Source organism: Etheostoma spectabile, unplaced genomic scaffold, assembly GCF_008692095.1.
Source record: "Etheostoma spectabile isolate EspeVRDwgs_2016 unplaced genomic scaffold, UIUC_Espe_1.0 scaffold00018480, whole genome shotgun sequence".
NCBI lineage: Eukaryota > Metazoa > Chordata > Actinopteri > Perciformes > Percidae > Etheostoma > Etheostoma spectabile.
This window is the reverse complement of record NW_022604277.1, coordinates 84246-105000: the sequence shown is the minus strand read 5'-3', so window position 1 is coordinate 105000 and position 20755 is coordinate 84246. Positions and strand designations below refer to the sequence as shown.

The 20755-nt window shown below is 36.8% G+C and overlaps 8 non-coding genes across 8 annotated transcripts; 6 read left to right on the top strand and 2 right to left on the bottom strand.

Annotated features, from left to right (window-relative positions):
• The first annotated feature begins 3149 nt into the window (after nucleotides 1-3149).
• trnae-cuc (transfer RNA glutamic acid (anticodon CUC)) lies at nucleotides 3150-3221 on the top strand. The gene has a single exon. It is a non-coding gene; the product is annotated as a tRNA-Glu (tRNA).
• Nucleotides 3222-3632: 411 nt separating this feature from the next.
• Nucleotides 3633-3706, bottom strand: trnan-guu (transfer RNA asparagine (anticodon GUU)). The gene has a single exon. It is a non-coding gene; the product is annotated as a tRNA-Asn (tRNA).
• A 2037-nt stretch (nucleotides 3707-5743) lies between these two features.
• Nucleotides 5744-5826, top strand: trnal-cag (transfer RNA leucine (anticodon CAG)). Its single transcript has one exon. It is a non-coding gene; the product is annotated as a tRNA-Leu (tRNA).
• Nucleotides 5827-11299: 5473 nt separating this feature from the next.
• Nucleotides 11300-11372, top strand: trnaa-agc (transfer RNA alanine (anticodon AGC)). Its single transcript has one exon. It is a non-coding gene; the product is annotated as a tRNA-Ala (tRNA).
• A 1270-nt stretch (nucleotides 11373-12642) lies between these two features.
• Nucleotides 12643-12715, top strand: trnaa-agc (transfer RNA alanine (anticodon AGC)). Its single transcript has one exon. It is a non-coding gene; the product is annotated as a tRNA-Ala (tRNA).
• A 2931-nt stretch (nucleotides 12716-15646) lies between these two features.
• Nucleotides 15647-15719, top strand: trnaa-agc (transfer RNA alanine (anticodon AGC)). The gene has a single exon. It is a non-coding gene; the product is annotated as a tRNA-Ala (tRNA).
• A 2428-nt stretch (nucleotides 15720-18147) lies between these two features.
• Nucleotides 18148-18220, top strand: trnam-cau (transfer RNA methionine (anticodon CAU)). Its single transcript has one exon. It is a non-coding gene; the product is annotated as a tRNA-Met (tRNA).
• A 1634-nt stretch (nucleotides 18221-19854) lies between these two features.
• On the bottom strand, nucleotides 19855-19926 carry trnaa-ugc (transfer RNA alanine (anticodon UGC)). The gene has a single exon. It is a non-coding gene; the product is annotated as a tRNA-Ala (tRNA).
• Nucleotides 19927-20755: the final 829 nt, after the last annotated feature.

The following is a 20755-nucleotide window of genomic DNA, read 5'->3' as shown; positions in this document are numbered from 1 at the left end:
CTGGTAAACAACACAACAAGCACTTTGAACGTACATGCTTTACAGTTTCTATTTACAGTATTTATTACTTGTAGTGTAGTATATTTACTGTATTACACTCCAGTTTTTACGTGTGTTACAGCGGGAATAAAAGGTATGAGCACTGAAGTTTCTTTTTTTATGGGTGAAATAATCTCAACATGCCATTAAGTTTACTCTTCAGCAGGTGAAGACATTTCACTTCAGACACTTGCAACATCAGTTGCTGTGTTAAACATCAACAGACTGGATATATACTTACTGAAGATACAAAGCACAGGAAATAGTAGAAGATGGTTTTGATTCATCAACCTCTGGGTTATGGGCCCAGCACGCTTCCACTGCTAATATTAATATAAAGGCTTATATTGCAATCTCGTCACCCTACATGTAGGTGTACCTATGTTTAAATAAACGCACTGTAGCAAAGTTTATGTAGTGTTTTTTTAATTTTACCTGTGTTTTTTTCTGTGAGGGACAGCTCTGTCAGGCTTATTTATGTAGCATGGAAGCTAGCATTGGCTAAATAGCAGCCAGCCTGCTTCTAAACAAATACTTTTTAATTATCTCAACACTTTGAGATAACGGCAGACGTCTGCGTCTGCAGGACCTGGAGCTCAGCGCCAGTGTTTCAGTTTAACTGTTAAAAAGTGTTGAGCTAATTAAAAGGTATTTACAGTATTTAGAAGCGGGCTGGATGCTAGTAAGCTTATGCTAGCTTTCATGCTACATAACTAAGCCGGACAGAGTTGTCCCTCATCTGGGGATAGACTTTAATGCTTTACAAACACCAAAGCAAGTAAGCGCTGTGACTAACATTACTCTTCTGAAGTGATTTTGGAGAGGGACATCAGGTAGAAATACGCTGGTTGACTAGCATGACACCATTGTATTCATATAATAATCAATCCAGGCTCACGTGAATGACAGTGACTGCATGTTGCTTCCTCTAAATTTAAGGTTGTGGTTGACTAGCGGGGTCAGCTCGATAGTTTGACAAATTGATCAGACCTGCACGTCATGCGCACTAGAAACAAACCGTGTATCCAAGAACAGTTCAGTCAGTGGAAATGAAGTTCGATCAGACACAGCCATCTATAGTAGATTAGTGTTACGTTTCCAGTGTCGCGGCTCCGAACCAAAACGTTAGTTGGGACAGACGGACCGCTTGTTTCTTTAGGATAACTATATTAGCTTTAGCCTGGCTGGTAGCAGCTTTCTGCTTGTTTCTTGAAGCTAACTATATTAGCTTTAGACCGGCTGGTAGCAGCTTTCTGCTTTTTTCTTTGGGCTAACTATATTAGCTTTAGCCTGGCTGGTAGCAGCTTTCTGCTGGTTTCTTTAAGCTAACTATATTAGCTTTAGCTTGGCTGATAGCAGCTTTCTGCAGTGGGAAATGGCCGGGAGACGTTGTGATTATGTTGCATTAATCAGGGGATTTAGTTTGTATTTGTAGAGAACATAAAACACTGACTACTGTAGCGTCACTCACTACCCATCAAATACTATGACATCACTGTGTCAGAGGTAGCTGTTGCCAACGGTAGGCTACTTTTCTACACACGGAGAGCCTCACTTCCCATACCAAACCCCGTCGGACTAACGTCACATCCACACGTTGCCCACATGGCTACCTGTCTTAAAGGGGAACGGTCGGATGGTAATTATCATGTAAAGGAGAAACGGTGAAAGGTTACTTTTCTATCAAGCAGCAAAAAAGTATTAACGTCAACATCGTAACGTCCTGCAATGTGACTTTCGCGCATGCGCACAATGAGATGACGATGCTAATTGTTCAGCCCTAACTGACGATATACTTCAGTAAGCTAGTTTGCCAATTTTATTTTGGGTAATGCCACATGTAAGTATATCTTAGTTTATTTAGATACCCAACATAGGTTATACTACGTACACTGTATAACAATACATTACGTGTTTCTTTATTTCATCTTACATTTTTGCTAGCCTGTTGTGTAGTTATATTGTTTTTACAATTATCTTTGTTTAATAGCTGTGACTCCTTACTATCTAAGTAACTGGTCATTGTGTTTTCTCCCAGTTTCACCCTTTGTAACTCAAATAAACGTGTTACAAGGATCCCAGTCGCCAGTGCTTGATGGTGGAAGGTGTTTAGCTGCTGGTCAGATTGCACTGCGTTACGTACGTGAAGGACAAGACATATTTCATGGTAAGTATTTCCAGGTAATCTCTGCACCTCTAATCTCTGCACCTCTGTTATTCTAATATTACCATGTAATAAAATAGAAACAGGCAGTTTTGCATTTTCCACCACTGATTCATGGTTTTTATTTCAGAAACTACAGGAAGCATTTCCAAGTAATCACTACAGCTCTGTTTTTGTATTATTACCATGTAATTAAATCGAAACAGGCAGTTTTGCATTTGGCACCACTGCCTTCTAAATCTCTAACCATGCGCCATTTCTTGCCTAAAACAATATAACCAACAATATGTTAAATTAAATTTGATAGATGTAACTCCCTGATGGTCTAATGGCTAGGATTTGGCGCCCTCACCGCCGTGGCCGGGGTTCAGTTCCCGGTCAGGGAATGGTTAGGACTTGACAGACAGATTTAAAAGAGTAAGTTTTTGGTTGATTTGTCAAATTCTTCCTCATTAGTTTAACGTTTTAAAGAGTACCATTTCCTTTAAATCAGACCCCGACAGTGGATGTATCCTTCTGTCATCATTGATGGGTCATAAACACTTCATCTTTCTCCATCTCAATAACAATTCTTTTCATTTTTTCAAGCAGTAACTAAACCCCTAACCAACATTTTTAACTGAAAACCAATGTATGTGAGTGTAAAGTAATGTTATTGTTGGATTCAGGTCCAAATTTTGACATTTTAGCGCAATGCAAAGGTGCATAACAGATTTTTTTTCTACATACCTGGAGCGATGCAGAGCAGGGGTGGCTAACTAGTCAAGGAACAGCAAGAGACTTGGTATTTAAGACTACAAACTGACTATGTGACAGATGTGTAATCTGTCATGGCCTGCCTTCTGAAGCTCTAGCCAGGCGCCATTCCTCGCCTAAAACAATATGAGTCATTCCAGGAAGAGAAAAGAAAACTCACATCTACAAAGATAAATTTGAAAGATGTGACTCCCTGATGGTCTAGTGGCCAGGATTCGGCGCTCTCACCCCCGCGGCCCGGGTTCGATTCCCGGTCAGGGAATGGTCAGGACTTGAGAGACTCAGGTGTGATGTTTGAAAGAATAAGTTCTTGTACTTGATTTTGATTTGTCAAATTCTTCCTCATTAGTTTAAATGAACTGACAACATCAGTTATATGACTTACAGTTCTCAAAGACGCACAAAATCTCAACTGGTTATCCTTTAGACAGCTAGTCTCTTTTTCTTTTCTCTCACTTTTTGTCTCTGTCTGGCCTTATGTATTTGCTTGTATTACATCAAGTGACCTGCATACCAATGACCGTAAAGTTTAATATGTACAGTACATGGTTTTCAGAACTGTACCTTCAGAGGTAAGGCCACTTGGGTTATCTTTGGGCTGCTCTATATTCACCTGATATGAATATATGATAAACCCTAGAGTTAGCTTACTCCAGGTTATTTAAGCAACAAACGTCCCTGGGTGGACTTGAACCACCATCCTTTCGGTTAACAGCCGACTGCGCTGACCTATTGCGCCACAGAGACTGCACCTGCCTGATGTTTTATGAGCGGGAACTCGATCTTTAAGCCACAAACATTTGCTTTATGGCTTTTTGAGGTTGAGCTGCACATGTATGCTTATCAGGCTATTTTCCTGTTACTCAGAAATTGAGGAAGCTGACTCATGCGGAAATGTAGAAGCTGGACGTGCATTGTGTTGTTCTTACATGTCACTTGGATTCTGACTTTGAATTCAAATATTTGGCATCCAAGAAAATTCCGGAACTGATGATGCTTCAGTCATTTTGCTGGAGGTTTCTTGGTCACAGCAACAAGCTTGATCATTGACATACAGTTGCACGCCACGTATCACAAAACTGTCGGGTGGGGCCTTATGTATTTGCTTGTATTACATCAGACCTGTATACCAACCACCATCAGAGATGGCAAAAGTACTCACTGCCCGTACTCAAGTAGAAGTACATATAATTGTGTTAACAAATACTCTGGTAAAAGTAGAAGTACTGATTTAACTTCTTTACTCAAGTAAAAGTAACAAAGTACAGGCTTAGCAATTCACTTAAAAAGAGTAAGAAGACTTGCCCCAATGGTGCTATTAAAAACCTCCTTCACCATTCTGGCTGGGACAATGTCTAAGGGACAGTTGGTAGGTTTCATGTGTTGTACAACCTCAACACAGGCTTAAATTCCTCAAACACAGCTGAGTGTGTAGGAGAAGCAGATACAATACCTTAAAATTAGCACTGGTAATTTCCCAGATAGATGCTACTTTGTCAATAAAATAACCAAGACATTTCTCACATGTACTAATTGACACATCTGTTGGAGCAGAGGTGCATGGATTTATGACAGAGTTAATAGTATTAAATAACAATCTAGGTTCGTGGCAATTGCTAGCTATGACAGAAGAGAGATGCTGCATCTTCACCACCTTCACAGCATTCTGGTATGTGATAGACTGTCCCTTAATACACCCAGTGTCACATGTAGATTGTCTTTCCATCTTTGTTCAGCTTGTCTGCAGTGTTGCCTAAGGGCCCTCTTGGTGTCATTTAGCCAGGCGTCCACCTTAGGTTTAACAGCTTTAATCTGATAAGGGGCAATAGAGTCTAGGATTTCAGTGCATGTGGAATGGAACTCAGAGAGAATGTTATCTGGGAAGAGGGAGAGACCAGACCACCAGTCACCTGGTTGTTAATATAACTTGAAGGAGCTCCATATTTGACAGTATTGACTGGAAGTGATAGGCTTTGAGTTACATGGGGGATACACACTTTGCATTCAGTCTGGTAATCACCATAAAAAATTAGGTATCACTGAAATTTTAACTTGTGTTGCTGCAGTCATAGTTTACAGTGCTCATCCTGAATGGGCCAGTATAGTGCATCAGAATTGCTTGTTGAATGGTCTATTAGCTTTGGAACCCCCTTTCCCCACAGCTTTCAATTGTCAGATATGGGTGGGGGAGTGGGCACTGTGTCCAACCCTTTCTGTGTGAAAAATAACTAAAGAAGTCTCTTGGATGAGAGACAAAACTTCTGCGGAGAACCTTTTACCAAGTCCAGTTGCCCTTGGCCTAGTTGGGATCTTTTGGGGTAATAGCATGGCAATATTTGACACATTTAGACCATAAAGACAGTTATCAGTTTATTTCCCATCTGGCAGGTTTATTTGTGGACTCAGTTGGACATTTTGAAGATAATTGCACAATGTTGACCCCATTGTCAGTCTATTTCCCATCTGGCAGGGACATTTCTGGATTCAGGTGGACATTGTGGACAGAAACATTAGTGGATATTGATTCCCACCATAGGATTTAGCCTGTATTGCACATTGCCTTCACATCCTGCGCAATGTATTGCCATTGTCAAGCACATTGCCACCCTGGTGACTTTCTTCCATGTCTCCATGAACACCCATATATTTGGACTGACAGTTGAGAAACCTTCCCTTGTTAACTATGACATGGATGACTGAGAACCTACTATATCATGACATGTTTAATTTACTATATTAAATTATAATTTTTGAGACAGGCCCTACTGGGTACTTGTTGGATCAGTCAGGATGGCCGAGCGGTCCAAGGCGCTGCGTCCAGGTCGCAGTCTCCACTGGAGGCGTGGGTTCAAATCCCACTTCTGACAACAATTGTTTTCATTTGGAACTAATGTCTGAACTTAGCAGTTCTTTGTATTTAAGAGGACATGAAACGCAATTGCAACTACAGTGTTTTGTGAGCATCATTATTGTCAACTAGGGATAAGCGAGTACAGCATTATCTGTATCTGCATCGGTTTACCACATGAATTATCTGTATCCGTATCTGTACTCGGACTGGGCAAGGGCCTAACCCGGAAGTGGGCAAATTTAACCCAGAAGTGGGACGGGTTGTCTTGAAATGGGCGGGGCTTAAACCATTATGTTATTTTAAGCATGCAATTTATTGATCATCAGCATTGAGCTTCAGATCAGTGGTGTTGTCATGGTAACAAACGAACTATATACAGAAAAAGTTCTGCAACAATAAATACAACAATGCGGTTGCAATTTTTAAGTAAAATGTAATGAAAAAGAGTTTTCATACTCATTATAACTTTCTTTTTTTAACTTTAAATTTTTCTATGATCAGTGTGATAATTTTTTTTTTTTTTCTTTTTTCTTTTCACACCAGGTATGTGTGAGCGTGTCTGTCTGTGTGTCTGTGAGTGAGTAAGTAAGAGATACAGAGAGAATAAAATAAAAAAAATTCTTTGATTTATTTTCTTGTTTTTTTTAAAGTAACGGTGTACAATATTGGAAACGACATAAAGCCCCTAAAAGCCCCTAATAGTGAACAGTTGAAAAGTGAGAATAGTGCAGAGTAGATAATCTGTCGGTGTCTGGCTAGATTTTTTTTTTCAATGTCCCGTTTGTTCTGGACACACTCTGCACTCTTGTTTGCTAAAAACGCGGTGATCCGACCAACCAGCGGTCTGCAGGTTTTCACGTCACCTTTTGGAATCGCCTCAGCTCGCTTGGAACCTCGACTGAGGTAGTACTAAAAAAAGTACCTGGTCGCAGGTCCCAGGGACTTTTTTTCATAATGGAAAACCCCAAAAGGCGAGTAGAGTCGAGTCGATACCACGCAGTGGAAAAACCGCCATGATAGACCATTCAACAATCAGTTCTAATGCACATGTTCAAATTTCAGTGATCCCTAATTCTTATGGTGATTACAAGACTGAATGCAAAGCGATCCTTTTAACGGGTAGCAGAGGCATTGGGTGGACATGATGATGGGATGCAATCATAGGTAATCTCTGCAACAACAAGGTGTTGCTGAGATTTGAACCCAGGACCTCCTGTTTACTAAACAGGCACGTTCACCAACTAAGCCACAGCACCTCCATTAGTAGGCGTAATGTTAAGTCTTAATTTCTCTTTTACCTTAAATAAGATAAACATAAAGTATACTGACTGTTAGTATTGGGAGTAACGTGTTACAAAAGTAACGCAAATAAAGTAATGTATTGCTTTTCGCTTTAACACCGTTTGAACCAGACTGGGGAGGACGCTTCAGGGCCTAGCATGAATTGTTGAGCAACAACTACGACCACAACAATGCCTTCTGACGTCCACTGTTCCCTCCAACATGGAGCTCTTCCAGCTTGTTGAGAAGCTCTAGCAGCTGGATGTGCTGCAAAACAAAAATGAGCTGGTGTCCAGGTCTAGATGCCTCCTGGGGGCCTCCCTAGGGAGGTGATCCAGGCACGTCCAGCTGGGAGTAGGTCTCGGGGAAGACCCAGGACTAGGTGGAGGGATTATATCTCTAACCTGGCCGGGGAACGCCTCGGGATCCCCCAGTTGCTCGGAAAAGGGAAGTTTAGGGTCCCCTGCTGGAGCTGCTTGACAAAGATGGATGGATGGTTGGAACCCTGTTCACTAGCTCATTGTATTCTTGCATGACACACAAACCTGTAGGAGGCACTGTAGCTTAGTGGTTAAAGCACCTGTCTTGCTGAAGTTGACTAAAAAGAGGAATTAAAAAATCATCTTTTGGAAAGTGATCTTAAAGGGGTGATGGAATGCAAAAACGATTTTACCTTGTCATATGTGAATAAGCATTAAGTCTGTTGATGTTTGACAAAGCATCAGTTGCTGCAAGTGTCTGAAGTGAAATGTCTCCACCTGCTGAAGAGTAAACTTAATTTCATGTCAAGTTTATTTCATCTATAAAATGGAAACTACATGGCCCATACCCGCCGTAACACCCATAAAACTGGAGCATAATAAAATAAATATACTACAATACAAGTAAATAAATACAGTAAAATAGAGACTGTAAAACATGTACATTTAACTAAAGAAGTTACACTTGCTGTTCCTTGACTAGTTGACCTCCCCAGCTTTGCATCGCTCCAGGTAAGTAGAAAGCAATCTGTTATGCACCTTTGCATTGCACTAAAATGTCTTAAATCCAAAATAACATTACATTAGCGTTAAACTAATGAGGAAGAATTTGATAAATGTAAATCAACCAAAAACCAGTCTAAGAACTTGCTCTTTCAAATATTACACGTGAATCTGTCAAGTCCTGACCATTCCCTGACCAGGAATTGAACCCGTACCGCAGCAGTGAGAGCACCAAATCCTAGCCACTAGACCATCAGGGAGTCACATCTATCCAATTTATCTTTGTAGATGTGAGTTTTCTTTTCACTTACTGGAATGACTCATATTGTTTTAGGCGAGGTATGGCTCCTGGCTAGAGCTTCAGAAGGCAGGACATGACAGATTACACATCTGTCACATAGTCAGTTTGTATTCTTAACCCTCTGAACCCAAGAGACTCGTGCACGAGCAAAAACAGCACCTCTGATTCATAGTTTAATCATTTAATAACCATAAATGATAGACTTACCAAAAATTGCAGCTAAAAGCTAACAAGTTAGCGTTTACGGAGGTCTCTTCTGGGTCTTTCTAGCCTCTACAGGTGATTTTTATCCAGCCTGGAACCTGTGCCTTTTTCGGGGTCATTGAGCATTAAATCCATATCGTCACATCCACGATTTATCCACTTTATGTCTATAATTCATCGCGTTTTTGCTTATTTATGACTTCCTTCTCTTCCGTAAACAGAGGGTAGACACGGAGCCCGGAGTGATTACATTGGACGAAAGACTACTTTAGAAGCAAAACATTTTACCAACATTGGAACTTGAATTTTGGGAAAAAGGAAATGCAGCTTGGATTTGTCACTGACTTGAAAGACTATGGTCAGGTAGATTGTCATGGGGTCTTTTCACGGCTCCACTGAATGAGTCAGTTTCCTGATCTCATTTGATACAAAATATTTTTACCAAAAAACAGACTTGATTTTGTCAGTAAAAAGTGATAGTAATATGCCCATATATGGGAGACAACGTCACACAAAGAGTATGGAGTCCTAAAGAGATCAATCTTCCTAGTCACACTATGGTCACACTAGTCTACTATGCGATATAAGATGCTATAGCGGAACAAAATAGATATCTACCGTTTTATAGAGGAAATGGCCCCACTGCTTTGAGATTTGGGATATATTTGGGCCTTATTTGAAGAATTGTAAATAGTATGTGCTTTATATGAGTTATAATGTTTATTATGTTTATTTTTGCATATAGGAGAACTGTTTTAGACACACAAATGTTTGTGTAGCATTGCTGTGTGTGCTGTGTGTATTATTATAAGTAAATGGCATAAGTAAATGTCATGAGGGCAAAAGCGTCTGGACTTTCTTTGAAAAAACATATGTATTTTGTCAACTGTATAAGTTATAATGATTATTTCTTCACAGTTTGACTCCCAAGACATATGAGAAGTGTTTTAGAGAGGAAAATGGCTGAGGTTTTACTGCTCTGTCTGTGATATCAATACATGTCTGTGAGATTCATGCTCCGTTTTATTTGTCTTTAAGGTCCTACAACCGTTAACATTCAAGTGACCTCACTGCAGCCCAAATCTTCTAATAACCCAGTTTGTCCTAAAAAAATGATGTTCATATCTTGACTGTAGACCACAGGGTTGATGTTTTACAAGCTTTTTTTATCAAATAAATCCAGACGGACAATGAACTGTAAAAATGGACACAAGCTGCATTGTCCAGTGATGGTGGTATAGTGGTGAGCATAGCTGTCTTCCAAGCAGTTGCCCTGGGTTCAATTCCCTGCCGTTGCAGTAGTTTTCATTGTCTGGTTACTTGCTTTATTTGTCAAGAAGTAACCAGAAAGGTTACTTGCCAAACCCAATTTGACTTTTTATGTTTTTGTCGACTTACTATACTATGACTTTCATGATTCTTTCATTTCACGCATTCTCCAGAGGACTTCAGATTCTTCTTGTTTTGCAACAAGAACCATAAATCTGGACTTGTTACGACATACTATACTACAACTTTTTAGGACTATTTCGACATATTATACTATGACTTTTTGTGACTTTTTATGAATTTTTGACAACTATACTATGAATTTTTATAATATTTGTACAACAACAGTATGACTTTTTATGTTTTTTTGACATACTTTAGCATACTTTACTTTACGACATACTACACTACGATTTTTAAGGAATATTTATACATACTATACTATGACTTTTTATGACATTTTATGAATATTTTGACATTATACTATGACTTTCATGATTGTTTTGACATACTATAGTATGACTTTTTATAAATATTTGACATACTATAGTATGACTTTTTATGAATTTATCAACATACTATACTATGACTTTTTATGACATTTAATGAATTTTTGTCATACTATACTATGACTTTTATGAATTTTTTGACATACTATACTATGACTTTTTATGACATTTAATGAATTTTTGTCATACTATACTATGACTTTTATGAATTTTTTGACATACTATACTATGACTTTTATGATTTTTTTCAACATAATATGACTCTTTTTGAAAAGGGGGAATTAGCTCAAATGGTAGAGCGCTTGCTTAGCATGCGAGAGGTAGCGGGATCAATGCCTGCATTCTCCAGAGGACTTTAGATTCTTCTTGTTTTACAACAAGAACTATAAATCTGGACTTGTTACGTCATACTACACTACGACTTTTTATGTTTTTGTCGACATACTATCCTATGACTTTTATGACTTTTTGGAGATACTAAACTAAGACTTTCATGATTTTTCCGTCATACTATACTATGACTTTTTATGATTTTTTTGTTATACTGAACTATGACTTTTTATGACATTTTATGAATTTTTGATATACTATACTCTGACTTTTTTTGAATATTTTTCATATTATACTATGACTTTTTTTGAATATTTGTCATATTATAATATGACTTTTATGATTTTTTGTCATACTAAACTATGACTTTCATGATTTTTTGTCATGCTATACTATGACGTTTTATAAATATTTCGACATACTATAGTATGACTTTTTATGAATTTTTCGACATACTATACTATGACTTTTTATGAATTTTTGACATATTATACTATGACTTTTATGATTTTTTTGACATACTTTAGTATGACTTTCATGATTTTTTTTGTCATACTTAACTACGACTTTTTATGAATTTTTGACATACTATACTATAATTTTTCTTTAAAAGGGGAATTAGCTCAAATGGTAGAGCGCTTGCTTAGCATGCAAGAGGTAGCAGGATCAACACCCGCATTCTCCAGAGGACTTTAGATTCTTCTTGTTTTGCAACAAGAACCATAAATCTGGACTTGTTACGACATACTATACTACAACTTTTTAGGACTATTTCGACATATTATACTATGACTTTTTGTGACTTTTTATGAATTTTTGACAACTATACTATGAATTTTTATAATATTTGTACAACAACAGTATGACTTTTTATGTTTTTTTGAGATACTTTAGCATACTTTACTTTACGACATACTACACTACGACTTTTTAGGATATTTATAAATACTATACTATGACTTTTTATGACATTTTATGAATATTTGACATATTATACTATGACTTTCATGATTGTTTTGACATACTATAGTATGACTTTATAAATATTTTGACATACTATAGTATGACTTTTTATGAATTTTTCGACATACTATACTATGACTTTTTATGACATTTAATGAATTTTTGTCATACTATACTATGACTTTTATGAATTTTTTGACATACTACACTATGACTTTTATGATTTTTTTCAACATACCATGACTCTTTTCAAAAAGGGGGAATTAGCTCAAATGGTAGAGCGCTTGCTTAGCATGTGAGAGGTAGCGGGATCAATGCCCGCATTCTCCAGAATACTTTAGATTCTTCTTGGTTTACAACAAGAACTATAAATCTGGACTTGTTACAACATACTACACTACGACTTTTTATGTTTTTGTCGACATACTATCTATGACTTTTATGACTTTTTTGAGATACTAAACTATGACATTCATGATTTTTCCGTCATACTATACTATGACTTTTTATGATTTTTTTGTTATACTAAACTATGACTTTTTATGACATTTTATGAATTTTGTCATACTAAACTATGACTTTTATGATTTTTGACATGTTATACTACAACTTTTTATGAATTTTTGACATACTATACTCTGACTTTTTTTGAATATTAGTCATATTATACTATGACTTTTTTTGAATATTTGTCATATTATACTATGACTTTTATGATTTTTGACACGTTATAATATGACTTTTATGATTTTTTTGTCATACTAAACTATGACTTTCATGATTTTTTTGTCATACTATACTATGACTTTTTATAAATATTTCGACATACTATAGTATGACTTTTATGAATTTTTCGACATACTATACTATGACTTTTTAATGACATTTAATGATTTTTTGTCATACTATACTATGACTTTTATGAATTTTTTGACATACTACACTATGACTTTTATGAATTTTTTCAACATACTATGACTCTTTTTGAAAAGGGGGAATTAGCTCAAATGGTAGAGCGCTTGCTTAGCATGCAAGAGGTAGCGGGATCAACGCCCGCATTCTCCAGAGGACTTTAGATTCTTCTTGTTTTACAACAAGAACTATAAATCTTGACTTGTTACAACATACTACACTACGACTTTTTATGTTTTTGTCGACATACTATCCTATGACTTTTATGACTTTTTTGAGATACTAAACTATGACTTTCATGATTTTTCCGTCATACTATACTATGACTTTTTATGATTTTTTTGTTATACTAAACTATGACTTTTTATGACATTTTATGAATTTTTGTCATACTATACTATGACTTTTATGAATTTTTTGACATACTACACTATGACTTTTATGATTTTTTTCAACATACTATGACTCTTTTTGAAAAGGGGGAATTAGCTCAAATGGTGGAGCGCTTGCTTAGCATGCGAGAGGTAGCGGGATCAATGCCTGCATTCTCCAGAGGACTTTAGATTCTTCTTGGTTTACAACAAGAACTATAAATCTGGACTTTCACGACATACTACACTACGACTTTTTATGTTTTTGTCGACATACTATCCTATGACTTTTATGACTTTTTGGAGATACTAAACTATGACTTTCATGATTTTTCCGTCATACTATACTATGACTTTTTATGATTTTTTTGTTATACTAAACTATGACTTTTTATGACATTTTATGAATTTTTGACATGTTATACTACAACTTTTTATGAATTTTTGACATACTATACTCTGACTTTTTTTGAATATTTGTCATATTATACTATGACTTTTTTTCAATATTTGTCATATTATACTATGACTTTTATGATTTTTTGACACGTTATAATATGACTTATGATTTTTTGTCATACTAAACTATGACTTTCATGATTTTTTTGTCATGCTATACTATGACGTTTTATAAATATTTCGACATACTATAGTATGACTTTTTATGATTTTTTCGACATACTATACTATGACTTTTTATGAATTTTTGACATATTATACTATGACTTTTATGATTTTTTTGACATACTATAGTATGACTTTCATGATTTTTTTTGTCATACTTAACTACGACTTTTTATGAATTTTTGACATACTATACTATAATTTTTCTTTAAAAGGGGAATTAGCTCAAATGGTAGAGCGCTTGCTTAGCATGCAAGAGATAGCAGGATCAACACCCGCATTCTCCAGAGGACTTTAGATTCTTCTTGTTTTGCAACAAGAACCATAAATCTGGACTTGTTACGACATACTATACTACAACTTTTTAGGACTATTTCGACATATTATACTATGACTTTTTGTGACTTTTTATGATTTTTTGACAACTATACTATGATTTTTATAAATATTTGTACAACAACAGTATGACTTTTTATGTTTTTTGACATACTTTAGCATACTTTACTTTACGACATACTACACTACGACTTTTTAGGAATATTTATACATACTATACTATGACTTTTTATGACATTTTATGAATATTTTGACATATTACATAGTACTGGCCTTTCTGGCTCAGTACTAAACTGGTTTGAATCCTACCTAAAGAATAGGGATTACTTTGTGTCTATAGGTAATTATGCATCTGAGCGTACAAATATGACGTGCGGAGTTCCGCAAGGCTCCATTCTGGGGCCTCTTCTGTTTAACATCTACATGCTTCCACTGGCTCAGATTATGGAGAAAAACAAATAAGTTACCATAGTTATGCGGACGACACACAAATTTACATAACCTTATCGCCAGGGACTATAGTCCCATACAAAACTGACTAAGTGCATCAAACAAATTAACGGCTGGATGTGCCAGAACTTTCTGAAATTAAATGAAGAAAAACTGAGGTGGTTGTTTTTGGAGCAAGAGAGGAACGATTAAAAGTCTGCGCTCAGCTTCAAACAACAATGTTAAAAACAACAGACAAAGCCAGAAATCTTGGTGTAGTCATGGACTCAGACCTGAACTTTAACAGCCACATTAAGACAATTACAAAGTCAGCCTACTATCACCTTAATATATCAGGGTTAAAGGACTTATGTGTCAACAGGATTGGAAAAACTTGTCCATGCCTTTATCTTCAGTAGACTTGACTACTGTAACGGGTCTTTACAGGTCTCCCTAAAAATCATCAGACAGCTGCAGCTGATTCAGAACGCTGCTGCTCGAGTCCTCACTAAGACCAAGAGACTGATCACATCACTCCAGTTCTGAAGTCTTTACACTGGCTTCCTGTGTCTCAAAGAATTGATTTCAAAGTACTCTGCTAGTTTATAAATCACTTAACGGTTTAGGTCCAAATATATTGCTGATCTGCTACTACACTATGAACCACCCAGACCTCTCAGGTCATCTGGGACAGGTCTGCTTTCTGTCCCCAGAGTCAGAACTAAACAGGGTGAAGCAGCTTTCAGTTTCTATGCTCCTCATATCTGGAATAAACTCCCAGAAACCTGTAGATCCGCTGCTACTCTCAGTTCTTTTAAATCAAGGCTGAAGACCTTTATATTTGATGCTGCCTTTCTTTAAATGACTAATCATTTCTTTAAATTTCTTATGCTGCACTGTAAATTTTATTCTTGTGTTTTATGTTTCTCTTTGTTTTTAACTGTCTATTCATGTGTTTTACCGGTTTTTAATGCTTGTGATTTTTAACTGTTTTTACTTGTGTTTTATCTGTTTAACTGATTTTGTGTAAAGCACTTTGAATTGCCTTGTTGCTGAAATGTGCTATACAAATAAAGCTGCCTTGCCTTGCCTATTATACTATGACTTTCATGATTGTTTTGACATACTATAGTATGACTTTTTATAAATATTTCGACATACTATAGTATGACTTTTTATGAATTTTTCGACATACTATACTATGACTTTTTATGACATTTAATGAATTTTTGTCATACTATACTATGACTTTTATGAATTTTTTGACATACTACACTATGACTTTTATGATTTTTTTCAACATACCATGACTCTTTTCGAAAAGGGGGAATTAGCTCAAATGGTAGAGCGCTTGCTTAGCATGCGAGAGGTAGCGGGATCAATGCCCGCATTCTCCAGGGGTCTTTTGATTCTTCTTGTTTTACAACAAGAACTATAAATCTTGACTTGTTACAACATACTACACTACGACTTTTTATGTTTTTGTCGACATACTATCCTATGACTTTTATGACTTTTTTGAGATACTAAACTATGACTTTCATGATTTTTCCGTCATACTATACTATGACTTTTATGATTTTTTGTTATACTAAACTATGACTTTTTATGACATTTTATGAATTTTTGTCATACTAACTATGACTTTTATGAATTTTTGACATGTTATACTACAACTTTTTATGATTTTTGACATACTATACTCTGACTTTTTTGAATATTAGTCATATTATACTATGACTTTTTTGAATATTTGTCATATTATACTATGACTTTTATGATTTTTTTGACACGTTATAATATGACTTTTATGATTTTTTTGTCATACTAAACTATGACTTTTTATAATATTTCGACATACTATAGTATGACTTTTTATGAATTTTTCGACATACTATACTATGACTTTTTAATGACATTTAATGATTTTTTGTCATACTATACTATGACTTTTATGATTTTTTGACATACTACACTATGACTTTTATGAATTTTTTCAACATACTATGACTCTTTTTGAAAAGGGGGAATTAACTCAAATGGTAGAGCGCTTGCTTAGCATGCGAGAGGTAGCGATCAATGCATTCTCCAGAGCACTTTAGATTCTTCTTGTTTTACAACAAGAACTATAAATCTGGACTTGTTACGACATACTACACTACGACTTTTTAGGAATATTTCGACATATTATACTATGACTTTTTATGTTTTTGTCCTATGACTTTTATGACTTTTTTGAGATACTATACTATGACTTTCATGATTTTTTTGTCATACTAAACTACGACTTTTTACAAATATTTTGACATACTATACTATGACTTTTTATGATTTTTTTGTTATACTAAACTGACTTTTAATTACATTTTATGAATTTTTGTCATACCAAACTATGACGTTTATGAATTTTCTACATGTTATACTACAACTTTTTATGAATTTTTTACATACTATACTCTGACTTTTTATTACATTTTATGAATTTTTGTCATACTAAACTATGACGTTTATGAATTTTCTACATGTTATACTATGACTTTTTATGAATTTTTTACATACTATACTCTGACTTTTTATTACATTTTATGAATATTTTGTCATACTATACTAGGACTTATATGAATTTTTTACATGTTATACTATGACTTTTTTGAATATTTGTCATATTATACTATGACTTTTATGAATTTTCGACATACTATACTATGACTTTTTATGAATATTTTGACGTACTATACTATGAGTTACTACGAGGCTTTGAATTTAATTAATTGTGGATGAAAATATATTTCAAACTGAATCACTGTTTTTTTTGACACACACACACACACAAGCACACGCACACAAACAACACACTCACACGCACACACACTTTATGAATAAACCTCAGATAGTTCAACCTGTTTTATTAGGAAGTTGTTTTACACTCTTTCAAAGTAAAACATTCATGCAAGAAAACCTAAATAAGGTGCTCGGGTTTGAAAACTGATGCAAACAGAAAAATAAAAACAAAACTGAGTTAAGGAATAAGGAAGAATAAAAGGATCTGTCTCTGTCTTCATGATATCAGGTTGGCAATAATGAGCCAATCCCTTATTAAAATTTTTTATCAACACCCTTCACTCTTTGCAATTTTGCTCTGACATTGTTTATTTTAGAAAATGGTAACCAGCATTAAATGAGTAGTTTTAGGTCTGTGTGAATGTGGGCCGAGTATTTACCTCGGCTGAACTTGTGAACATCTCTTTGGCATATTCCCAGTCTGATCAAGTCCAGGTGCTGGAAAATCTGTGATTCAGGTTTTGAGGGAATGGGATCTGCATGTGCTTTCTTACCAGAAAGTTTCTGGAGGTCCAAATGGCATCTTTGATGGCGGCCATGGTGAGCCACTGATTTGCAAAGTTACATGCTGGTATCTGTTTCTTTGGCCTGACGGATGGACAGACGACACAAAAGCATAATACTTCTTGCCAAGACATAACAAGAAACAAAAAAAGAGGCGGGGGAGATAGAGTTAAGCCCTGAAAGAATAGAGAACTACAGACAAAAGTTATGAAATAGTACCAAGTGTTACAAGAAGAATTGGAAAAAAACTAGAACTTTAAAGTACAAATCTTTCTTCAAGAACTCTTTATTGTGCTCACATTGGCCCTCATTTCTGAAACGTGCATACGACCTAAAACCGGCGTAGGACGGGCGTACGCCGATTCCTACGCAAAGTTTGGCAAAGTATGTGGAGTACATAAGTCTCCACATACGTTGTTTTTATTAAGATTGAAGACCAGATTTTACGAAATTTTCCCAACCATCGAGAGTGCTTTCATAGCCTCGTTGGCGCAGTAGGCAGCGCGTCAGTCTCATAATCTGAAGGTCGTGAGTTCAATCCTCACACGGGGCACGTGTTTCAAAAACAAAAAAACACAACTGATGCTGGAAATACAGTGACTTTCAGGTGGTTGAATACTGGCACAAGCACATGAATGGAAGTTGTGATTCTGTGGTTATTTCTGAGATTGAGACAAGGAAAGGCATTCTTGCATTCTTTAAGAGGGTGGGGAGGTGTCTACCTCAACTGGTTGGGGGTGAGAGAAAGAGACAGACAGAGAGAGAAGAGACATGGAGAATTGTAGCAGAGGGTGTCGAGCAGGGACATGGAGGCAGCAGGTGACTCTAACCACCGATCTAAACTCCTTAACAGTAGGAGTAGGGCAGGTCACCACTACATCGTAGTGATTTGTGATTATGCAACACGTTACCCAGAGGCTTTCCCCCTCAGAAACACCAAGGCTAGACAAGTGGCCAATAGTTTACTTCAACATTTTTCCCGGGTAGGGGTCCCCATAGAAATCTTAACCGATCAGAAAACTAACTCAACATTGAAGGAGATATACCCCCTGTTAGGATCCGGGGCATTAAAACAACACCCTACATAGTTTGTGGCTTCATAAACAATATTGTATTATCTCATAGGTACTGGAAGCAACCCGTCTCCACCAATGCATTTCTCAATGCCCAGATGTGTTACAAGATTGCAGTGAGTGTTGTATTGTCCAGCAGAAGGGCAACAGATGTGTTACTTTTCGACTAGATTTACACCATAGCAGTGCAAGCATTTTGCCAAGGCTCACTTTCCAGCCACCGCCATGTTTTGAAACCATATACAACATACACTCACCGGCCACTTTATTAGGTACACCTGTCCAACTGCTCGTTAACACTTAATTTCTAAGCAGCCAATTACATGGCGGCAACTCAGTGCATTTAGGCATGTAGACATGGTCAAGAGAATCTCCTGCAGTTCAAACCGAGCATCAGTATGGGGAAGAAAGGTTGATTTGAGTGACTTTGAACGTGGCATGATTGTTGGTGCCAGAAGGGCTGGTCTGAGTATTTCAGAAACTGCTAATCTACTGGGATTTTCACGCACAACCATCTCTAGGGTTTACAGAGAATGGTCCGAAAAAGAAAAAACATCCAGTGAGCGGCAGTTCTGTGGGCGGAAATGCCTTGTTGATGCCAGAGGTCAGAGGAGAATGGCCAGACTGGTTCGAGCTGATAGAAGGGCAACAGTGACTCAAATAACCACCCGTTACAACCAAGGTGGGCAGAAGAGCATCTCTGAACGCACAGTACGTCGAACTTTGAGGTAGATGGGCTACAGCAGCAGAAGACCACATCGGGTGATTGATTGATAAAGTCCCTTATTTGTACCATAAAAGAGATCTAATATTTCATCAAATCAGAGGGGCAAGTAACCTTTCTGGTTACTTCATGACAAATAAAGCAAGTAACCACACAATGAAAACTGCTGCGATGGCTGGGAATCAAACCCAGGTCAACTACTTGGAAGGTAGCTATGCTCACCACTATACCATCACTAGACAATGCACTGCTCACTGCAAATCTTGGTCATTGAGACTGATTTTTGCATTAATTACCATGAACACAAGGAGATTGCCTTTTAATACTTTTCTCTTTCAGAATAAGAAAAGTATTTAAGAAAAGCAGCTCTTTGACAGACTGGAGACTTGTTGGAGATGCCAGGGATTGAACCCGGGGCCTCATACATGCAAAGCATGCGCTCTACCACTGAGCTACATCCCCTGAATGTTTTTGGATTTTTTTTTACTTTTTGTGAGATCATTGAATAAGAGAAGACACCTGGGTGAATTATGTAATATTTATGTTGTATATGGTTTCAAAACATGGCGGTGACTGGAAAGTGAGCCTTGGCAAAATGCTTGCACTGCTATGGTGTAAATCTAGTCGAAAGTAACACATCTGTTGCCTTTCTGCTGGACAATACAACACTCACTGCAAATCTTGTAACACATCTGGGCATTGAGAAATGCATTGGTGGAGACGGGTGGCTTCCAGTACCTATGAGATAATACAATATTGTTTATGAAGCCACAAACTATGTAGGGTGTTGTTTTAATGCCCCGGATCCCTAACAGGGGGTATATCTCCTTCAATGTTGAGTTAGTTTTCTGATCGGTTAAGATTTCTGTGGGGACCCCTACCCGGGAAAAAGTTGAAGTAAACTATTGGCCACTTGTCTAGCCTTGGTGTTTCTGAGGGAGAAAGCCTCTGGGTAACGTGTTGCATAATCACAAATCACTACGATGTAGTGGTGACCTGCCCTACTCCTACTGTTAAGGAGTTTAGATCGGTGGTTAGAGTCACCTGCTGCCTCCATGTCCCTGCTCGACACCCTCTGCTACAATTCTCCATGTCTCTTCTCTCTCTGTCTGTCTCTTTCTCTCACCCCCAACCAGTTGAGGTAGACGCCTCCCCACCCTCTTAAAGAATGCAAGAATGCCTTTCCTTGTCTCAATCTCAGAAATAACCACAGAATCACAACTTCCTTTCATGTGCTTGTGCCAGTATTCAACCACCTGAAAGTCACTGTATTTCCAGTATCAGTTGTGTT